We start from the raw sequence: 21,944 nt of genomic DNA on the forward strand, positions 1-21,944 counted from the left end.
GAGCTGCATAAACTGTTCATTGCAATATTTGCAGAATTGGTCCTATAGATGCAAGCATTACTGCAAAGTACACAGAGAAACAGGCTGTCAGTGAAGCACACCCCTCTCACTGAAACCAGCTGGCAGCAGGAGGATCAGCCTCTCCGCCATGGTGCTCAGGGAATTATCAGCAGAGGCTTTCCTTACACACCTGTGTGAGTGTGTGACTGAAGTATCTTAAACATAAAAGGAATGTCAGGCACTTCCAATGAGTCTTTCCATCCCATAAATATATAATTGCTGGTCTCAGATTTCCACATGTTGAAATCTGTTGACTGGAAAAGGCATCATTTGAATAGATAATACTGTGGAAAAAAATGTGTCTTTTGTGGACAAGCTGTAGTGATACTTTTCCTGTAAACAGAAAGCTTTTTAAAGCTTGGTTATCTAAATTATCTCCTTTTGTTTAGGAGGAAAAAAAATAAAACAAGCTATAGTTCAGTTTTTTTCTCTTATACATGTTTGATGGGAAACCAGAAAGCACAAATTCTCACTTTCAAAAAGGGAGGAAAAAAAATAAGGTCAGGCCTGTAGATCTTCTTGATGTATTGGGCTAGGAAGTACGCATGAAGCTTTAGAGGTAGGAGGCATAATGAAGCACCATAGGGAATAAAAGTCAGTGGGGTGCACGGATGCTTCCTCTCAGAATGATACCAAGGGGGTTAATGTCTGGCCTAGTGATAAAATCCTGGCATCTGTTACAGAAAACACAATGAGCATTGTTGTCATTAGGAGAATGGCTCTGTTTTTCCTGGCATTAAGTTACTGTTTGGAAGCTGTTTTAAAATAGAAAAGAAAAAAAATCTCACTCTGAAAACTTAAAAATAAAGGGCTATGCCAGAATCATGTTCTCTGCTGTATTTCTAGGAAGTGTTGTGGGTTCATTGTTCTGACAACATTATTTACATACGTTACATACAATTGCAGCTGAAAAGCATGGTAAACTGTGCGGACTTTGACACAGACACCAACTACTTCATTGGGTGTGCCTAAGCACAGAAATAGAGGCTAAGAGAAGTCTTCCCAAAGGCTGGCTACAGCCACAGGGCAGTAGTCCTGCTGGGCTTCAGCCTTTGCTAGTTGAGAGCCTGCCAGCCCCAGTGCAAGACTCAGATCACCCATATTAAGACAGTTCCTAGGCAAGCTTCTTTTTTTTATCCATTGAAGATTATCTCCTAGTTAAAGTTCACCTTCTTGGAATACCCTTCCAAAACATGCCAAGTATTCACATGTGGAATGGGATTACACCTGCCCTCTTCACTAATCAGTTCCCATTTTTATGAGTTTTTTCCAAAGTTGAAAAGATATTGTTTGTACCTTCCAGTCCATATACATTAACAATATATAAAAAATCCTTATGGCACAGCATCTCAGTTTATACCTAAATAGACTCTGCAGTCACTGTTTCTGGTACCTGTGGCAGTGGAAGTAGACAGCAGACTTCTCATTTTCCCTGACAATTTTTCTGTTCATGCTCTGTTGTTGTCTGCTATTTGTTGGCTATCACATAAACACAAGCAGGGAGGAAAGGTGAAAACAAACAGTTCTTCTACCTTGGTTTTGATATCACTGTTATGGAACTTCAGAACTAATGAAGAGAATAATGTCTGTAGGTGCAGAGCAGAGGAGATAGCATATATTATTCCCAGGCTGCATTATTTGCCTTAGAGCAATGCAAAAGGTCATGCTATGACCACAGCTTGTAATAAAACACTGGTTTTCTACTTATTCCAAACAATGCTGCCAGTCTGAGCCAACTGCAGAAACCCTAAGTTGTTCACAAGAGGCAACAAACTGAACCACGTACATGTGGTGAATAACCAAGCACCTATTAGCCAATGCAGTCCATGCTCCTTTTACTTCCTGGGAGGTGACAAAGGAACAGAGGTGATAAGTGAGATTAGGACCACATTCAGGGCATCAGAATGGCTCTGCTGCTCCTTGGCACCAGAGGAAGCTGGGTGTTGACGCAGCAAAGAGCTGCTACATGAAACCATCATGTACAACCTCTTCAGCTGTAGCCAAAATATGCCCACACGTCTAGTAAATCTGTGTCTGATTCAGTCAATACCGGCCCAAACTGACTACATTTCAGAAAGCTGAGGACCTTTCCATGGTTTGTTCACACCATCATCAAATGGCTTATCTAGCTTCCAGACTGCCTCATTAAGAAGCAATATAATGTGCCTGATGTGTATGTCAAGAAAGTTCATTGCCTCTTTTAACAACTGGCAAGTGCATTTTTGCTTTTCTGTAGTTAAAACTGAATTTTTAATTAAATAAATTATAGAAGAAAATTATCAAAAAGTACATTGAGCAAACCCATTAAAAAAAAACAAAACAACAAAAACCAAAAAACAAAGCAAACTGAAACCAATCAGTCAAACAAAAAAGACCCACTAATTTACATATCTTATGATGGTTGATTATATTGTAGGTAACATATTTCATTAAGCTGCAATGCATCAGACAGCACAGACAAGTAACACGGTAGCAGAAAGCTTAGTTCAGATTGGTCCAGTTATTCACAAATAGCTTTTAAAAGCCAGGAAGCTCAGAGTTATGATTATATGTATGGGAAATTTCAAATACAATCTGTTTCATTCATTTTTCAATGTACAGAATGCATAAATAACCCAGCTAAGCTCATGCCTTTATGGTTTCATGGAAGGCACACTTCAGTCCTTTAGCTGAATGGTGCATAGGTACCTAAATGTGCTTTGAACAGTTTGGATTCATTTACAGATTCTCATCTCTGGACACCATAATTTGCCTCCTGAAATCTGGAGTGTATTCCTGCCTGCTCCATGCATTCCATAACCTGCTGCCAGAAAAGCCAAAACTCATTTTAGTAGTAGCAGAGAACTGTCATAAAATCTTAAACTGCAGAAATCATTAGTATCACAGTACTGGATAGGGGATCAGAGCCTTTGCTGGCAAGCTATGTAACATTACAAGTGCAATATAGAAAGAAACTGGCATCAAAAATTCAACGGACTGAATTATGCTGTCAACTAAGGAAGGAAGCTCTACCAGCCAAGAAGCAGCCTCAGTACAGCACTCTGTCTGCCCATTACCCAACATGAGTTATAAGAAGATGGTATCAGTATCTTGCCCTGTGCCAACTCTGACATCTTTTTCTCATGAGGGACAATTTGAACAAGTCAAGCATTTTTTTATTTTTTATTTTTCCAAAAGCATATCCTAAAAAAAGAGGTAATAACAGAATTAATAGTAAAAATCAGGGAACGTTCAGAGCATGAGGAAGTAACTGATCTTACCTGACTGCAGCCTTGCTTGGCCTAACTGTCTGTGACAGGATAGTGAACAATAAGAGAAGCACCATTGCATAATGAGCATTTGAGTTTTCATTGTAGCTGCGCTCTGACTCTTTGCATACGTTCAAACAGCAATACCTGTTCATGTGCAGCAATAACCTTTTAGTGACCAGGTTAGATAAAGAGATTAATTGTTTTTTTTTTTCTTTTACCTGAGAAAAACATAAGGTGGAAAGAGAGAATGGAGATAGGGTATTTTCTGCTAAAGAAGATGGACACAGAGACACTCAAAAGTCCACTTATTTGCATACCTTTTAAATAAAGGATTCATATTTTGTCCATATGTAAATTTCAGTTCCTAGAGATAAATCACACTTGCTGAAAGATCAAGAAGGTATGGAGGTCAGAAACCTCTGAGAAAATTCAGTCACTGCACATTCTGAAGTTGAAAAAGCCACATAAAAATTTGACCATCTTCATTCCTTTCTCTCTACTGAAAAGAATTACAGCCACCAACTGAATTGCTGGGGATCCCTAACTGGGATGCTTTTTTAGCTCCAGTTTAAGCTGGACCATCTTGACTAGCACTCTCTATTGGGGGGGGGGGAGGGGAGGGCGGTAGGGGATCTTCAAGTGAATGTTCAGTGAAAGGAAGTCACAGGCATCCTCTCAGTGGGAATCCCACCTCTCTGAGAAGAGCCATCAGTGGTACACATCAGCAACATACTTCCAAATATTTTAAAAATCATTCCTGTTTCATCATTAAGAAAAGAGGTGAGAGAGAAGAAATCTTCCACAAGTGCAAGCTTACAGTGGTTTGCAATACCTTACATAGGCAGCCAGGACAAAATCGATTCATGGCACGTGTCTAAGCCCAGGGCCCTGACACTTCATCTGCCAGCCACACACAAAGGAGCCAGTTGCTGGAAGGTAGCACTAGTAGAAGCTCCAATCCTGCCCAACACTTTCTCCAAGATTATTCTTGCAAGACTCTGATTTTGTTTCTATGAGCCACCTGCCAACACAAGGAAAGGTTAATGATACTTATGGACCATTACACATGGTTTGCTCTTCATGTGGGTGCTTATGCTCCACCAGAGAAGACACATTAAATTGCCTCCTTCTCTGGCAGCATCTAGTCTCCACAAGGCAAAAAAAGTTCTTAGTTATGGAAATGTGCGCTAACAAATAGCCATCAAGTGCTTTTTGGGGCTATAAGCAACCTCTCAAGCCAGGAAGATGTTATTAAACGAAAAATACAGCTTGAAGCCATATTCACATCCCTATAATGGCTCCTGCACGCTAGGAAGTCCCTCCTTTGGACACGGCCTTCCTGATGGGATAGCGTAAATATTGCCTCCAGTGAGATAACCTGAAGGAAATTGCTCAGAAGTGCTTGTCTGTTTGTTTGATGCTGTTCTTCTTTCTCTCTCATTTTTTTCATGTGCTTTGTTTACTCTTGAGGAAGGATTTGTGTGCCTGTGAAGATGATTGAAGCACCCTGTTCTCAGTCTTTCCCTGGATCACTTCTCTGCGCTGTGTGCCATCCTTTCTTCCTGTGACTCTTCCCTTTGTGACAAAAAGCACTGTTAATTGCATAGATTAGTTTCAAATCCAGGATCAAGGGTTTAGCATTTCGATTTTCTGCTCTTCAGGCATTTTATTTTTTTTCTCTCATTATGAGAAATTTGAAAAGCCACTCACAACAGAATTGAACTGATCTTCCTCTTTAAGTTGAGGAAAAAAGCTAAATGAGGAAGGGGAATATTCTTACTTCACCTATGTGCTGTTTTAGGAGGTTGATATGCATTATAACATTGAAAATGCAAAGCGATGGGTTTCAGGAGTATTTACAAAACACCTACTGCTGGAAGCCACACTGCTGAGAAAGGAAAGGCTGCCACTGTGTCACTTTTAGCGTTCGTGACAGTGACAAAACCTAACCAACTCCAGGCACATAGTCTGCTTATGCACTGTTCTCTAAGTTAAATAAAAAGGCATGCTGTGCTCCTAGTCTATCAAAAATTTGTACATTTATTCAGGATGGACATCTGGCATTTTGAAAAGCGTTACTAGGCTTTTCAGAAAAAAAATATATATACACATATATATATACTTTAAGTGGAATGACAGACCTCCATTTCAAACATCGACAAAGGACAGCACTTGTGAGAGTACCTTATTCCTCAGGGCAGCATGGACTTGAAGTCCTCTGTGCACTTCTCAACCAAATTCAGCCCTATTTTCTCAACTCAGATTTATATATATATATATATATATATATATATTTTCTTCTTAAGAGGGGGAGGAAGGAAGGCAGGAGGAGAGATTTTAGTATTTTAAACCTAGTGTTACTTATCTTTTGCCTTTGAAAATAAATTTTACCTTTGATTCAGTTTTGGTAGTCACATTGTGCAAAATTGCTTGCATGCAATTTGAGCAACTGTTTTACACTGTACCTTGACATGCTGGGTTAAAACGATCCCAGGTGTAATACTCCTGGAATAAACAGAGTTACACTGAATGTCAACCTATGAAGTAAAAACTGTGTACATGAAAGTATATATTACTAATGCTGTGCTTAAAACTTTCAACCAAAGAAAAGAATGCACACTTAACGACATGGGGGTGGCGAAGATGAAGCTAGATAAAAGCATAGCTTTCCACCGTGTTGGAGTTATTTTTCTTGTGTATAATCACTACAGAGCTTTCCTTTCCCTTAGCAGAAGCCAATCAAAACTGTGCAAAAATGGCAGATGACTAAAGCATCCTTAACAACAAGCAGCGTATTGCTTGCTCAGTGTCTGCATTAGCTAATTAAAATAGAAGCTGAAAGAATCAGAAGCAGATCTGTTACGTGGCTTGCTTTTATGTAAGTTGGATTTATTTGTGTTCAAGCTTACAGATAAACAGTTCATGATTCAAGAAAGTGCCTGTATGTACAGGCTGTTCATATGGTATTTTGTTTCTTGAAAGGTTCCCAAGATTAAAAATAAAAAAAAAAAATAAAAAAAGAAGAAAGATCTACCCTTCCTATAGCTACATTTTATCATCAAAGACAATGGGAGCGCAGAATTATGGTTTACCTGCCCACACACCAAAGAAAATTGTATGTCATTCCTGTATCCCAATTTGCTGATGACTGCAAGGGATGGATGTATTTTCTTTCTCTTTTGTTTCTTGCTTTAAGGAAACTTGAATACCCTCTTTCCTTGGTTTTCCCACTTGTCCATCTGCAACATCTAATAGGAATTTTTACCAAAGATGCTTGGTCACACTCCCAGACTATGGGAATGAGGTTTTGGTATTCTATTGTCATATAGGTTTAAAAATATAAACATCTTTTTCTATTTTTGATTTTTCAGGCAGTGAGAAAAGAGAGCATTGAACAAACACGTAGCATTAAAGTAATAAAACATCTAGTGAATTTCCTCTGTATTTCATAGCTAATTGTTTTTCCACTTTGGTCACACAGAGCTAAGAAGCATTTCAAGTGATGCAAATTAGAAGAGGGCTAATGTACAAACTATAGCTTCATCTGCCACTCTTCAAGCAGCGAATCACTCTTCCCCCTCAACCACCGCTTTCAAGTTCGATAGCTTAGTGTAACCATTTTAATTGTTTTTTTTCTGCAAGGGATGAAGATAAACCATGCATGAATCAATACATGAATGAATCAGCCTCTGGTCTAGCTTACTTATGTACTCATCATTTATATCCTTGCATAATTTACAGAAACTGAAACTGTAGCTGGTCTTTGCACTCAGCTGAATGTGGCTTGTTTACACAGTCCAATAGGGTTTCATGTTCCAGAAAACCTAATTCTGTAGGGATTGCTCAAGTGGGATGAAAACACCTGGGGCATTGTGTTAAAACAGTTAAGTACCTAGGTGTCCCAGCACTTTAAGCTAGAGCCTGGTAAGATCACCAGAATCTTAGCTTTGCCCATGTGGTCTCACTTAATAGAAAGGGAGATTTGGCCCCCCAGGAAAAATACCTTGAGCCTCAAATTCAGTAAGCTGAAATTCACTGACTGTGAGTCAGACTGATCTCAGTGAGCTGTAGTTGCTTAAAAATTAGGCACGCATTCTAAGTTACTTGTCCAGCCTCCTGCAATGCACTGAGATACTTCCCCCACTCAGCTGTTCCCCAGCCCCTGGAGTTGTCCCTCACATAGCTCGGATTCAACTTCTGGGACCACACTTCCCAGCTGGCTGACTCTTGGATATTAGCCTCAATTGCCCTCTGCCACTAACCTTAAGGAAAATGAGATCTGGGGCCACAAAAAGCAAGTCACAGTAACTATTCCCAACATTTTTTGGAAACTCCCCTGTTTATCAGCATGCTCCCTTCTGCTTTTTGTGTCTTCTCATGTTGTTTATCATAGGGATGAGGACTAATGGGAATGCAATTCCTGCCAGGTCCCCTCAGAGATCCTCTCAGGGAATGGTGTTCTTCCTCCATTCTCTCCTCCTCCTCACAAACACACCCCACAATTCCCCCAGGCACCAGCGAAAACAGGGGGCCTTTACATACTATCTGCCTCCACAGACTCTGTTACTTTGGATTCCATCAGCATTTGGTAGGGCAACTCTGCTTTTGTCATCTCTCTTGACTGCATTCTCCTGGGGATATGTTTTTTTTTTTTTTTACATTCTGTGTCTTAAAAGATTCCAGGGAAGAATTTGTGTTCCTCAAATTTGTGTTTGAAGTGCTCGGATTTAGCAGTTACAATTACAAAACAGTAGAAGCCTGTATGTGAGGAAAGATTTTTTTGGATTGGAAGGATATTTTTATTTTGGTTGTAGCTGTCAAAGGGGGTTTCACAGCTGTTCACATTACATCTCACCCCTGCAGCTGACATCAGAGCAACCTTTGCTGCTTGAGTAAAAGGAGACTCAGGGAGATACATTATTCAGTTTTGTACAGAGAAGGAAAAAAAATGTATTGTCAGAACCAGTCTAGAGCTTTACACTGAATAACATCTGTATTTAAAGAGAAACATGGGGCAATGGTCTTAATGAGTTATTGTTATTTCCTAAAGGCACAGATGAAGTGTTTGTTTCTGTGGAAGTCAGAAATCTCAAAACAGCCATGTCCCATTAACACAGCACATCAAACACCAAAGCCTGATTTTTAGTTCAGCTGAAGGCTAAGGATTTACACCCCTGACAACAGCCATGCATCTGGTCACATACAGTCAGGAAATGAATAACTCTGCTTGAACCGAGGAGAGCGAGGGGGCAATAAAAACATATCCTGCAAAAGGATCTGCGAGGGGAAGTGGGAGGAGAGAACTCAGCTCGCATGAGAAGAACAAAGCCTGTCTCACGCTGGATCCCACTCTTCTGCAAAACACAGTGCAGGGAAGTGCCTGAGCCTCAAAACATCACCAGGAAGGTATTTCCAGGCCCGTAACTCAGCGTGCATGACGGTCTGTACCCGGGGTGCCAGGAGGGCACTGAGAGGTCCTCCTTGTGCAAAACCGGGTCCTGGGCTGCAGGATGCTGGTGAATATGTTTGGCTTGTCAGTCACCCAAATGCCCCCAGTAACTAAGAAATCGAGACTGCTTGATCTGTGTCTGCTTGTGAAGTAAGAAACTACACATTTGGCTGGGCCACATACAGTTTTGGTATTCATTTCTATAACTTCATATGGATTTGGGAAGCAGTTAAAAAACAAGCATGCCCAGAAGGCCTGGAAAAAGGTAAAGGAGTGTGTGCTCTCCTGATAATATCTGATAAACCCAAAGTAAAACAAACCCAGAAAGAGAAGCTGTGAGTCTTTTTTAACACATTATAATGCAGTGAGAAGGAGCATAAATTCTGGTTTGTTTTGTTTTGCCTTCTTTGTACATTGCCCTCAGTGACTTCAGTCTTGCCCACCTCAGGCAGAAGAAAACCTCGACTGATCTGCCTGAAAAGTGGGTTTCCAAAAGGGAAGCAGGTCTACTCAGTCCCTAAGTGGGTTAAATAGAAAATGTACCTACTCTTGCTTAAAAATTAAACAGCTTTGTATGGTGACACTTGATGGCTTGGCCTGTTTCAGTGACATAGTTTATCATGATACCATGAGCATGCCCTTCTTGTTTGCAGAGAGATGTTTGTGTTCTACAGACATATGCCTCGTTGATATCTTTGGCCACCTGGTGTCTTGCTTTATCTGATTAATATTTTATTGATTTTTCATATAATTGGCATAAGCATTCACAAGGTAATTAAAATCAGAAGTATTTTGTTGTGTGGATATCCGCACTGAGTTGTGACACCTGGCCTAGATGGTGTACGTGAACATCTTTTATTCATAGATTTTGTGACCTAGAACTAGAATTCTTTTAAAGTAATTAGCCATGACAGATGAGTACTAAATCAGAAGACAAACACAATAAAACATAAAATGGATTATTTCTTCTCTCACATTGCTGATAATTGCAAGAAACTTCAGTGTGTCTTGGCAGAGTGCTCCACTTCCTCTTCTGTATGCATGTGTGAAACAAAAGGTACATTTTGTATTAATGTAGGTATACTATACCTAAAAATAAACACATGTGATCTCGCCTTCACAGAGGAGTAAATGAGAGCAAAGCCAAGCTTGCATCTTCAGAGGAATGTAGACTGCTGAAGGGATGCAGACAGAAGAGGTGTTTGGGCCACTTGGGCTCATGGTGCTACTTGCAGAGCCAATTCAAAGTGCTCTGAAGTCAATAACCAGCTAATTGGCCTTGACCAGCTTCAGATCTTTGGTTCCTGTGACACAAGTAGGAATCTGCGCAACTTAATCTGAGAATGTTAGCTAGCACTTCCATTTCAGTGAAGCAAATGGTGTAGTAGTCTATACTTTCTTGTAAGTTATTGCAATTTTCCCCAGCTGACAGATGAGGTGGGACTGTTCCTCAGATGCAGGCGAGATGTATATGGTATTTTTGAGAAATCACATGCCAGAGTAGAATTAGGGGCTTGAAGGCTCCTGACAGTAAAAGACAAAGGGAGGTAAGACACACTGCACACTGCAGCAAAAACAGACTGTGCATGTTGAAAGAAGGCTTTTATTGTAACTGTACCAGAAGAAATTCTTGAAATAACTTTCAAGATGTTCAGCCTCACAACTAAATTAATGGCTCACTCTATTCCAGCTTTCTTTAGGACCCGGATAACTATGTTGAATGGACACTTGGTTTTTATATTTGGATTTAGCCTCTGTTTCTCTGTGGTCACATCTGTTGGGCGATCCTACCTGCCTTCCCAAGTGAAGCGTATCTATGTCTGGCTGACAGACTGGGAGGGAAACTGCCAGTCACCACCAGGCCAGGACAGTTCTCAGCTTGAAGTTTTGCCTGCAAGAGATGGGAAGAGCCTGTCTGACTCCTGAAATGCAGTGCCAAGGAGAGGAGAGGTGCTGGGGCAGAGACCTTTCCTTGCCCCACTGCTCAGGATCATGGTATAAAGGAAACCCTCTATGTGGGTGCCAGATCCACAACAGCCCCTGTCTTCCCCAGGAGTGATCGGGGGCCAGGCAGCCACTCCACAGCAGCACATAGGCAGCACTCCTGCACCAGCCTGATCTCCAACCTCCTGCAGCCCAGATGGCAATGGGAGCCCTGCAAGGTGCCCACGGCCATAGGTCCGGGGTGCAGGAAGGAGCAGCCTCTCAAACCACCTCCCTGCTGTGCACCAAGGTTCCTACAGCACTCCCCATTCTCTGTGCAAAGTGCAGCAGATGATGGTAGTTATCTGATCTAGCCTCACTGACCCCGCACCATTGTGGGTACAGAGCAGCCACATGGCCAGGGCACTGGAAAAGAGGCTTAAAATCTGCTCCCAGCTGTTTCCCAGAGGGCGTTTACTTCCTCCCAGCTGACAGGCATGACTGACTGTACAAACACTCCTTGTCCCTTTGGGGACAAAGTCAAACAAGCAAACCTTCAGCAGCAATTTGAGTTTGTGTGACACTGCTCTCAGACACATTAAGAGTGATTATACGGCAGGTAACTGCCTGTTGGCTGGGAGATGGTAACAAAGAGCTGCGAGTTCAAAGACTAGCTGGAGTCATCTATTCAGTTATGATAATAACCAGGGTGCAAATGATAACAGACTGTGAAACAGAATAGTCATTACACTTCACAACAGATGTGTAATTGTTCCCAAATCCTTCAGTACTGAAAAGTGCACCTCAATGATTTTAGCCCCACGCAAATTAACTGAGCTTGAGCTCTCCAAGTTAAGGAGCCTCAGGTATGGATTCAGACGGAAGAGTGGCAAAACAGGGATCTCCCTGAGCAACAGTGCTACAGGGTAGCAGCATCACCCTTCTGTTGTCTAGCCCCCCAGCACATCATCTTCCCCTCATGGATGCTGAGCCCCAGCAGCAGAATCACAGGGAAAGGAGGGTGGGCTAGCCATGAAAAAGGGATCACGAAACTGCACTGCACCGTAATGGATGACTGACTCCTGTGTGAGGTGTTGGTGTCTGGATGAGACATAAAGCCAAGGCACTGTTTACTACGTCTGCTCTTCAAAGCTCTTATCATTTTTTACTTCAGAAGAGCAGGATGTGACACCTAGTTTCCTGCCCAGATTTTAACCAAGTAATTAACTTATTTTTCCCCTTCAGTGTAAACAGTGTTTTGCTTTGTGGTAGCATTCAGTGCTACTTGGTGCCCTTAAATCTTCACTGTTTTCCTCCCTGACAAAAGTCACAGTTGAAGAAAATAATTTTAGCAAAACCAACTATTTTTCCAATAGTATTTTGGTTGAAAATGCTTATCCACCCTCATAGATGTACCACCTATGTCTCAGCCTCAATTCTGCAGCAAGAGTCCCCATCATCTCTCTGGTGAGCTTCGCTAAACACGAATCAAATCAAGAGAAGTTTTATTGATATGAAATACAACTGAAAGAGCATTTCCCAGGGTATATGTCCTAACCAAATGGATTTTCTTTTCAAATTTCCAGCACGATTTAGATTCTTCACGTGTTACTCTGCTGCAAAAAATTGTTGTTACGCAAGACCAAACTGCATTATGCTTTCAAAGCTGTTACCATGTTGAAAGGAATATGGAATACCGATCAGAGGTAATTCAGTTGCAAATCATTCTCCTTTGGTGGAGGAATTGGGTTTTGGCCACCAGGACGTGTAGAGCAATCATCCATCTTTGTAATAAAAAGCAGGACAGCACATGTATGCATGTGGGGGAATTTGAATAATCAGTTCTACTTGATGGCAGCTGTTAGTAGGATGGTGTTTCTATACAAATACCTGTTATTCCATATTTATTAACCATCAATTTATAGGCCAGATTTTTAGCTGGTGTATGTCTGGACTGCTCTGTTGAGGTAGCTCCCTTGTATTACACAAGCTGCTGCCCAAACCTAACATACTGCACATTTGCTAACATTTCCGTATTTATAAATAAGGTGTTTTAGACAGACAACTCTTTATAAAGTTTTGCTTGGAAAACAGAACACTCTTCTTTTAACACCAGTGCATGGAAGGGGCAGGGACTGAGGGCATATAGTGACTGAGGGGAAATAAGGTGTTTTATTTTCTTGCATCCACACATAGCCAATCCAAGGATTTGAGACTTCAAAACTACAAGTATTACTTAGCACTGACAAAAGCACCAAGTGTTTCCTGACAAAAAGGGGTTGGTTCAGAGCTGAAGAAGCAAGATGCATTAAATGCCTTTAGATTTCCTCCCTCAAAAGTAAACAACTCTTGTAGAATACTGAGGTTGACCAACTAAAAAAATATCTAACTGAAGCAGATGCTTTTGAGTCAGAAGGCCATAGTCTTTTGCCTGAGGTCACAGTCAGCCCTATCACCCAGCACTACCAAGACACGAATGAGCCACACAGTTACCTTGTATGAGTCAGTCATGGGTGACTTTGCTTATGACTTTAGGTAATTTTCACAAACATACCAGTTAGGACTTGTGGGGCCAGTTACTGAGTACCCCTTAGCTGGGTACAGATTGCAGAGTAGGACTAGATGGGCCTGATTGTCCAGTCTCTGTGCTGATGAAACACCATGGACAATGCTGGTTGTGAATGGAGGTAAATAGAGGGGCTACTAGAGGGTTCTGCTTTGAGACAGAAAGGCATTCAGCGAGAATCCTCAGCAACAAGCAAGGGCTGACTGTGCTCCAAGTACAAGAAAGGAAGAAAACTGAATGCATCTGTAAATGTTTTGGGATTTAATTACGTGTAATTGTCATTAAATGCAAAATTAGGTATTCTCTCTTTTTCCCAAAAAAGTACTCAGATTTTAAATAAACTACAGCACTCCCTCCCCTCACAGTGCTGTCAGATGACTTCTCACAGACTATGTTGGTCAGCTGGGTCCACTTCCAAACCATACTACTTTACCTGACATTTTTAGCTGCCCTATTAGCTCAGACAGGTTGCATGAGGAAAGGAGCATAACAGTATTTCTGGGTTTTGCATGAGGCCAGTGATTTGGTAAGCATTTTAGCCATGCCAATGCGTGCTGAAATGTTCTGTCCCTTCTTTGAAAGAAAGTTCATCATAAATTCAATCAGTCTGAAAAATGAACCATGGCATAATGTTTTGTAATCAGCTATAAAGTCCCTTTGGTTACAAACCAAACGCTGAGCTTCTTTGCAGGAGAATGTACGTGGTATGAACAGTCACCTCCACGGCTCCTGTTCCCACTTGCTTTCCAGCTTTGGCAAGGGCAGGGATACAAATTCCTTCACGTTCCCATGTGCTGGGTGATAACAGCACTAATGACGGCAGTGTTGACAAGGCAGGGCTATTTATCAGTCTCTTTCCTGACCTCATTCAGAGCTCAGCTAGAGATGATGCACTGGGTGTCACCAGGCACTGTTCGCTGCCCTCAGGGGCTGCCAGCTCAGGACTCTGCAGACCCTCCAATGCTCTCAGGGGAGGCAAAGCTCTTTCCATTTGCCAGACACATCAATTCTGGTTGAATGTGGGTCACCCGTACACAATGTATAGTAGGAAAACAGTCGAAGCTCTGCTTCCAGCATCACTGCAGCCTGCTTCAGTCCCACCTAATTTTCACTTTCCAGGGGTGTAAAGTCCACCCTCCTCGGGTGGCCAAAAGAAACTGAGGCCCCCATGCTGCTTCTGCTGCTGTTTACACAGTCTTGCTTCTCACAGCACAATGGGGTACACAACAAATGTGGCTCTCAGGGGTGGGTGTAGATTAAATCATATTAAAAGAGAAAGTGCAGATGGAGCCATTAATACCACCAAGGTACATGGTGTCACCTGATTCTTCTCATTATAAAACACTGGTTTTCAGCTGTTGGTAATTTTGTGAGGCTCTGGGGAAGGGCAGGTGTAAGTCTGCCATGCCAGGTGCCTCCCCACCTCCGAATCTTTTATTTAATTATTTGATAGAGGTTTAGCAAAGTGGTTTAGCCATTTCCAAGAATGAAACTGGGGGCATGGGAAAGAGAGAGAAATGTTGTCAAGGCAACGGTAATCCCATTATTTTCTAACTTCTGACTGCCTGACTAGGCCACCTTTATCTTCTTTTCATGACATTTTTGTACATAATAATGTCGGAGACAGTTATTCTCATCAGTTTTAAGAAAAGTGCATGCCTGGGTGGTGAAGGGACATTAAGACATGCATTTGCAAACAAAACAAACCAGCACCTTCATATTACTGGCTGCTGGATCTCCCACTGCTATTTTGCAAACAAGCTTTCAGGGCCTAACTGCTCTGTTCGAGGCATCTTTTTAAATTACCCTCCATCCCGACAAGATCAAGAAACTCATTTCCCAGGCTTGAAGTGCAATTGGCAGCCTCCACACGTTCTGGTATTGAAACAGTTGAGCATATGCTAGTGTTCAATAATCATTTCCCTTCAGATTTTATGGCTCATTGTTATTTTTCACACAACAAAATGTTTTAAATGAGGAGGAAAGCTCTGCTTTATGCTTTCGGGAATGTCCTTGGGGAGAGAATTTTACTTTCTGCATGATGGAGGAGACTTTTAAATCATATTGCATCAGTTACAATTTGTCAGATAAGATGTGTTCTTACTATAAACCGAGCCTATGGCACATTTGTAAAGTGCACTAAATGAAAGAAGAAAATTAAAAGAGAAAAACTGATAATTGTCTTTTCAGGAGTCTTGCTGGATTTGCATGCTTTCCTTCCCCACCTCTAGAGCAAACAAGGTCAGCAAAAAAAAAAAACAGGGTTTGTTTTGTTTTGGGTTTTTCCATTGGAAAATAACAGATCTGTTGATACTGGAAGTACATACAGGAATATAGATCAGAGTTCGTTTTGGGAAAAAAAAAAAAAAAAGCAGAGTGGAATGTGACAGTCACACTTGACTAGATCATTTTGTGCTTCTATTCAGAAAACATTTTATTTATTTTTTGTTGTTGTTGTTGTCTTACATTTATATATATTAGTAATTTCTGCTATTTAAATACCATTGCTGCAGATTTCTGTACTTTCATACTGAAAAATATGGAGGCAACAATTTCAAGCAAATAGACCACCGGGTTACAGTAAATCAAATTTAAATTCTAATCAGGGTTTTGTTATTGCATTTCTGGCCTGTATGGCAAGCCATTTTATTTCTGTTTCTGTGTTCCCCAGCCCATAAAACTGGAATGATGTATGATCTCCCTAATTAAGTACATTAATATCTGTGATAAAAGGCTTTGTGGAAAACTTAGGTTTCATTATCTGTATGTTACATATAAAATATATAGTATGTGAAAGTGTTTAGCTGTGTATAAGAAATCTAATGGGCATAAGAAGAGATCAGATGTTATAATAGACATCAATATTATTGATTTTGTTCTTATTCAGGCTGAGAGGTCCCCAAAAGTAGTACTTTTTCCAAAGCAGAATGGCTTCTGTTTATGTTTGGTACCACCCATCAGGGCCTGTGTCTTGGATTTACCCTCAGTATTAACCTGCTGTGCTGCTTCCCATACCATCAGGGCTTGCCACCTTTCTGCTATAGGAAACTGGGCTCACATTTCTTTTTCCAGTATGTTCTGACAACCCAGGCAGCTTTGCACCTAGCCAATATGTGTGCAGGTGCTGAATCCAGTCCAGCACTGTACACCAATTAAGTAAGCGCACTTTAAGAACAGATGTGACACTTAAAAAATCTCATTAAAACCTTTTTCCAGCAAAACATCAAGCATAGCTGTGCTATGAAGAATTTCTGAGAAAATCAGAGATGATTTTACTCCTGCAACAACAGCAACAAAAATAAACCCATGGCAGGAACAGGAAAATACACCTGTTAAATAACAGCCAAATCAGCCAGTGTGAAAATTTGATGAGAAGCTACTGGATGCAAAGGAGTACGTGTGCATACACCACATCACTGCCACAGAGATACAGGATGTTATTAGTACAACGCGAACCTTCCCTCAGCTGTCATTAAACCCCAGGCTGTGCTTGCTGTTGGGTTGTTTGACTAATTCTGAGATGCATTTGGTACATTTCAACTTACACCAACTGTTCTCCACCTGACAGGGTGAACTATGCCACTTTTTGTCATGTGGCAGCACTGAAGAAACAAAGCTGCACGTGCTTTCTCCTCCTCTCCAGCCCCCTCAAAACCAACGTATTGCAGTAGTGCATAGATAACTTGAACCACACACACCTGCAAATGCTTAAATGTGTGCTGAATTTTACTCCTGAGATTCCCAGTTTGACCTAGTGCAAGGTTTTATCCTGCCTGTAATAAAATAAGTGGCAGGATTACCACTGGGAGGAAGCTAAATTCTTGGGCCTTTGTAGCATCATGGTTTAAGCTGAACCCAGGATATGCAGTGATAGGAATATGGTTCTATGCCCACAGAAGTTCATGTGAGTTTTCTCACTAATCATGCATTAATCAAATCCTCTGATCCAAATAATAGCAATAATTAAGTACATCTCAGTCCCAAGAGGCAGGTATAGCGATGCAGGCACGGGTCAACAAAGTTCACGCACTTCTAACGTGGTCAGTAAAGAGTTGACACATTGCTAGGCTTGGAAATCAAATATGGATTCTGTTCATCTGTCATTTTAATTACTACTATAACACTGGCATGGTGGAAAAATCCACAGCTGTGAAACAGCAGCTGGCAGTTAGTTGTTTCCTGCACTCCTCATGTCTTCAAAGAGCTAAAACACCTGATGCTTTTCTAGCTCCTCCAGAAATATAAAGGTAGTTTGCAAAGGGTAGCAAAAGTCATATTATGGCCACACATGTATATATGAACCTATACAGTGGCACCTCTGTAATTTCTGAGAAACTGAGGGTCAGACGCAAGAAAAACTGCAGTTTTTCAAAATTAGTTACCAAAACCAGAAATGTGACATAGATGTCCTTGCTTACAGCCTTCCTGTGAACATTCAGACACAGTTCTGACAAGAAACAACAGCAACATCAAGCAAGCATTAACGAGCTTGAGGAGATGGGCTCTGCATGAATTCTCTGTGGCTTTTGGTCTGCTAGGCATCTGCAACAGGCTGAAACAACACTGAACAGTGTTGCTCTTTTCTCACCTAAGCCATGTATCTGACCTATCAATTCTTGTGCAATCTATGTGGATAGCATGAGAGCTTTAAACGGGCAAGACAAATAAAAGCCAACAGACATGACTGCAGTCACATTATCCGTTCTGGGTGCTTTTGCTCAGGGATTGCCTCGGCTTCATTTGCTGAATAGTAGATGAATGGCACTTTTGCAGATTTAACCTTTGCTATGTGCTACTTCTCATTCCTCTGAGTCACAAGGAGTTTATTCTCTCGCCTTGAGCTCACCTGCAAAAAGCACCACTTCCTTTCTCTGCCATAAAACATGCACACACAGCGCAGAGACAGAGGAAGCAGTGTTACCATTTCTCCTTGGTTGATTCAAAGAGATCAAGTAGCTAAAAGCAACACTGTCTCTGCCTTGTTTACATTCCTGCTGAGCAGGTACAGGCAGGGCACAGACCCACATATGTCTACTAGGGCACTGCTGTGAGCACACAAAAACTCCTCTAGAAATTGAAGCTCTGCCAAAGGGGAACTCAAGGGTCTTTTCACAGTATCTAAGGTGGGGATTAACGCTTGCAATTGCGTGCAGGTTTTAATTTCCTTGGGGCAACATTTCTCATGCCATAAATGCATAATTCTGGGGTTTATTTTGCTTCTAGTTACTCAGCATACCTCATAAAAAGAGTAATAGAATATTATCTGACTTGCTCTTGCTGTTTTACAGATCATATTTTGCCAGCAGTGCCTTGCCCAGTCTGCAGATGCTTTCAAAGCACTAGTCAGAAAGGACTGTTTTCCACATTTTTTTAACCTGAACTTCTCCTTTCATGTTAATTTTCTAAATGTCTAACTTGGCCCAAATTTTCACATGCAATTCCTGAATTGGAGTACCTCCCTTTTTGCATATCTGACAACAAAACAATTTTTTTTCAGGGAATTAATTGAAGTACTTTTGGCCTTTTAAGCATTGATCCCATGGGATTTAGCCAGAACTCATCACAATTAATTGGACATTTTTGAAAATATCAGCAAAATCTCTGCTCTTTCTAGAGAGGCTTTTCAATGCCAAATGCTTAAATTGTAACTTTTTCCCACTGATGGACCAGTGGGGTGGCACATGCAGTAAGCTTCAGAATAGCTCTTTGTAGCATAGCTGTTTGTAGAGCTAGGGCAAATCTCCCTACATGTAAATTTTCACAGGCTTATTTGTGGAGTGATTGGAAATCCATCGAAGAAAAGTGTTCCTCAAAATTGAGATGCTGTTAGAAATAGGTTGTGAATCCTCACTCCTTCCCTCCACCAAAATTATTTACTTTGGCAAGCAAGATGTTTTCTATCTTGAGGATTGTTTATTTGCTCCCAGAGAGCCTTCTCTAGCCCTTTCTGCAGACACAGCTCAGCAATACCATGATGGTCCAAATGATTGAAGTTTTATATGTATACAATATGATTTGAGTAAGATGGGCCTAATCTTCTTTCCAGCAAGGAGAGATTGACCTGCCAGTAGTGTTTCTGAGCAGGATTTTGTCCTGCACCCACACAAACAACACCAGGATCCAAGGGTGGAGAAACAAGCAAGGCTTTCTGAGCCTGGGAGATGGCTTCCACTTGAAGCCCATGCCCATGTGACTCCTTATTTATTCCCTGGCCACATACACTTGATTGCTCCACTCATGCCTCATGTACTTTGCTGCAGATGCTGTACATGGGACGGCATTGCTGTGGGTCAGCAATCTCTCTGTCACCAGCTGAAGCAGGGATAGGCCACCTGCAATTGCAGCATGCGGAAAGAATACAGACGTCATTGAAGGGGAAGGGAAGAGGCAGGGAGAGTCAGATCCAGCCAGGGGAAAGGAAAGGAAAACAAAGTAAGAGACAGGGTATCTTGGAAACTGGAAACATCTTACCTAACAGGCTCCCGAGGGTAATAACACCTCCAGTTTGGCCCATTGCCCCAGACGTTTCTTCCAGTTGCTCCCAGTGTCATATGGCCCCAAATGCCTGCCGCCTTCTGCTGCACCACCACTTGTCTACTTTTCCATGGCAATTAGTAAAGCTCCAAACACCTTTGTGTAGTTCTTGTAAACTGATGCTTACTGCTGATACATCCATTCTGTTGGAAAAGTTTGCAGCATTTGAATCTAATTTGTCTTGGCAAGGAGGGACAGACAAACTATTGCTAAACTGTCAGCAGCTTCAGCGGCTCTGGTTGCAGTCACTGGTTCAAACATCTAGGGTTTAACTGGGAAAGAAGCTTGTGGGGAAAAAACCTTCTGGAGCTTAACAGTTTCCAGTGAAACAAGCAGTGTTTGCACAGAGCCTGCTGTGCTTCTCCAAGCTGTACCCTGACTTTTGCTGTCTAACTGCTTGAAATTTTACATAGTCATTAGTGAGAAAACAACAAAACACATTCTATAAAAAACTCCAACCAAACAGGAAAAACACTGGTGTGATTGTACTTTCAATTTCAATTTGCAGGTCAGCTGCTATTAGAAATTTCATATAAAAAGGTCCAGCCTTTATGATTTTTATTTTTGAGACGCCTTTGGCTGAGAATAGGGAACTGTTGTCTTTGAGCTTAATTTCTCAAATATTTCTCTACCACATAGACGTAGATGAGAGACCATCACCATCAGTGAACCATAGACTATTAAGGATATTGCAATTGGGAGTAATGTCATGTAGATTCATAGCTCAGAGTTTCTGCTGAGACAGGGAGAGCTGAATAACACTTGACACCAGGCTGGAAATACGAAGCTGTAAAATCACTGGTCTTTGGCAAAAGTCTGAAAAAACATACCAAATGTTGAGAATCAAGGGCAGCTGTTCAGTGTTGCCTTCAGATGGTCTCTGTCAGCAAACCTACAAGCATCTCACCTGAAATGAGTTTCAGTGGTCCCCACACACATATGAACACACACAGAGTATCCAGTAAGACAACCATAAAATTTACCTAGCAAACTGCACAACAACTGGCATGAGATATCTGGCTGTTGCTTGAAAGATTAATAGCAAACCACCAATATCCTTCATGCTTAGCTTCACACAGATTTGTTTATTATTTATTATTTATGGAGCAGCTGAAGGAAAATTCTAGGATGATCAACCTGAATTCATAACTGCACAGTGTGCATGAGGGGAAAAAAATAAATCAAAAAGGCCATGTGCAACTCCTGTATGAAAAAAAGCCCGGAAGCAAACAATTCACACTCCAGTAGCAATCATGCTGCCTATAGGATTCACACAATGGGATAGTGTGAATTTATTTATCCAGAAACAATGAGTTATTTTCCCTTCAATTCTGACAAGTGTGAAGTGCAAGGATAAAGGTCTGGAGATGCTGTCACAAGATATATTTGAGCAATGAAGATTTTAACAGGTACCCATGTGGTGGGCTAGTTCAGGTTGCGCTCTTTGTCTTATACCAAGGGTAGGCAACAACCTTTCACCAAGCTGCCCTGAAATTCAGGGAGATAAGGCTGGATGGCTTTTAAAAGAGATGGCAAATGAAAGTTTAGGACTTGCAGACAGAGTGTTAGTAACCTACCAAAATTGGAACAGATGCATGAAATGTGAAAAGAGAGCAGGAAGGAAAATACTCCATAAGCACATGTCTACTCACACAGGTTACACTTTTATCTGAATTTTATGGAGACATACAGTATTGTGACATCACTGTCCTTACGTTTGGATGGCTTATGTATAACTCCTTATTGTTTCAAAACAATGGTGAGAAAATGGTAGAAAATCTGTTGTTTGTAAAAATTTCTCAGTGTTTCCAGGAATGTTCTCCTTTCCTGGGAGGAAAAGTTCCAGCTACTATTTCAGTAATCCATCCTGTTGTGCTGTCAGCTTGTTCAGTCTCTCCTTTAAAAAAGTCATACAACTAGCATTAAAATCCTGTTCAGCACAGGGAGCAGCTGTACAACATAAAACCGTAACAAGTGCATACTGAGTCAGACAACAGGTCCATGTTGCACAGGATTCTTTTTCAACACTGAGAAAACAGATGTCATTTGGGAAGTGCACGTGAGTGAAGACACATCCTTTTCTCCTTTCCCCTTATTAGGGTGCTAGAGGGCATCTGCTTGCCTATTGCTATCATATTCACAGACGTGTCTTATCCCTCTA

At 41.3% G+C, this 21,944-nt stretch overlaps 1 long non-coding RNA gene across 2 annotated transcripts in view; it reads right to left on the reverse strand.

Annotated features, from left to right (window-relative positions):
• LOC136009812 (uncharacterized) overlaps nucleotides 1-20,036 on the reverse strand; it is a 59,087-nt gene extending 39,051 nt beyond the window's left edge. For both annotated transcript variants that reach the window (XR_010610668.1, XR_010610666.1), the window contains exon 1: nucleotides 19,721-20,036. This is a non-coding gene — a long non-coding RNA (uncharacterized LOC136009812). The remainder of the gene's footprint in view (nucleotides 1-19,720) is intronic.
• Nucleotides 20,037-21,944: the final 1,908 nt, after the last annotated feature.

The sequence above is a fragment of the Lathamus discolor genome, chromosome 1, assembly GCF_037157495.1.
Source record: "Lathamus discolor isolate bLatDis1 chromosome 1, bLatDis1.hap1, whole genome shotgun sequence".
Taxonomy (NCBI): Eukaryota; Metazoa; Chordata; class Aves; order Psittaciformes; family Psittacidae; genus Lathamus; species Lathamus discolor.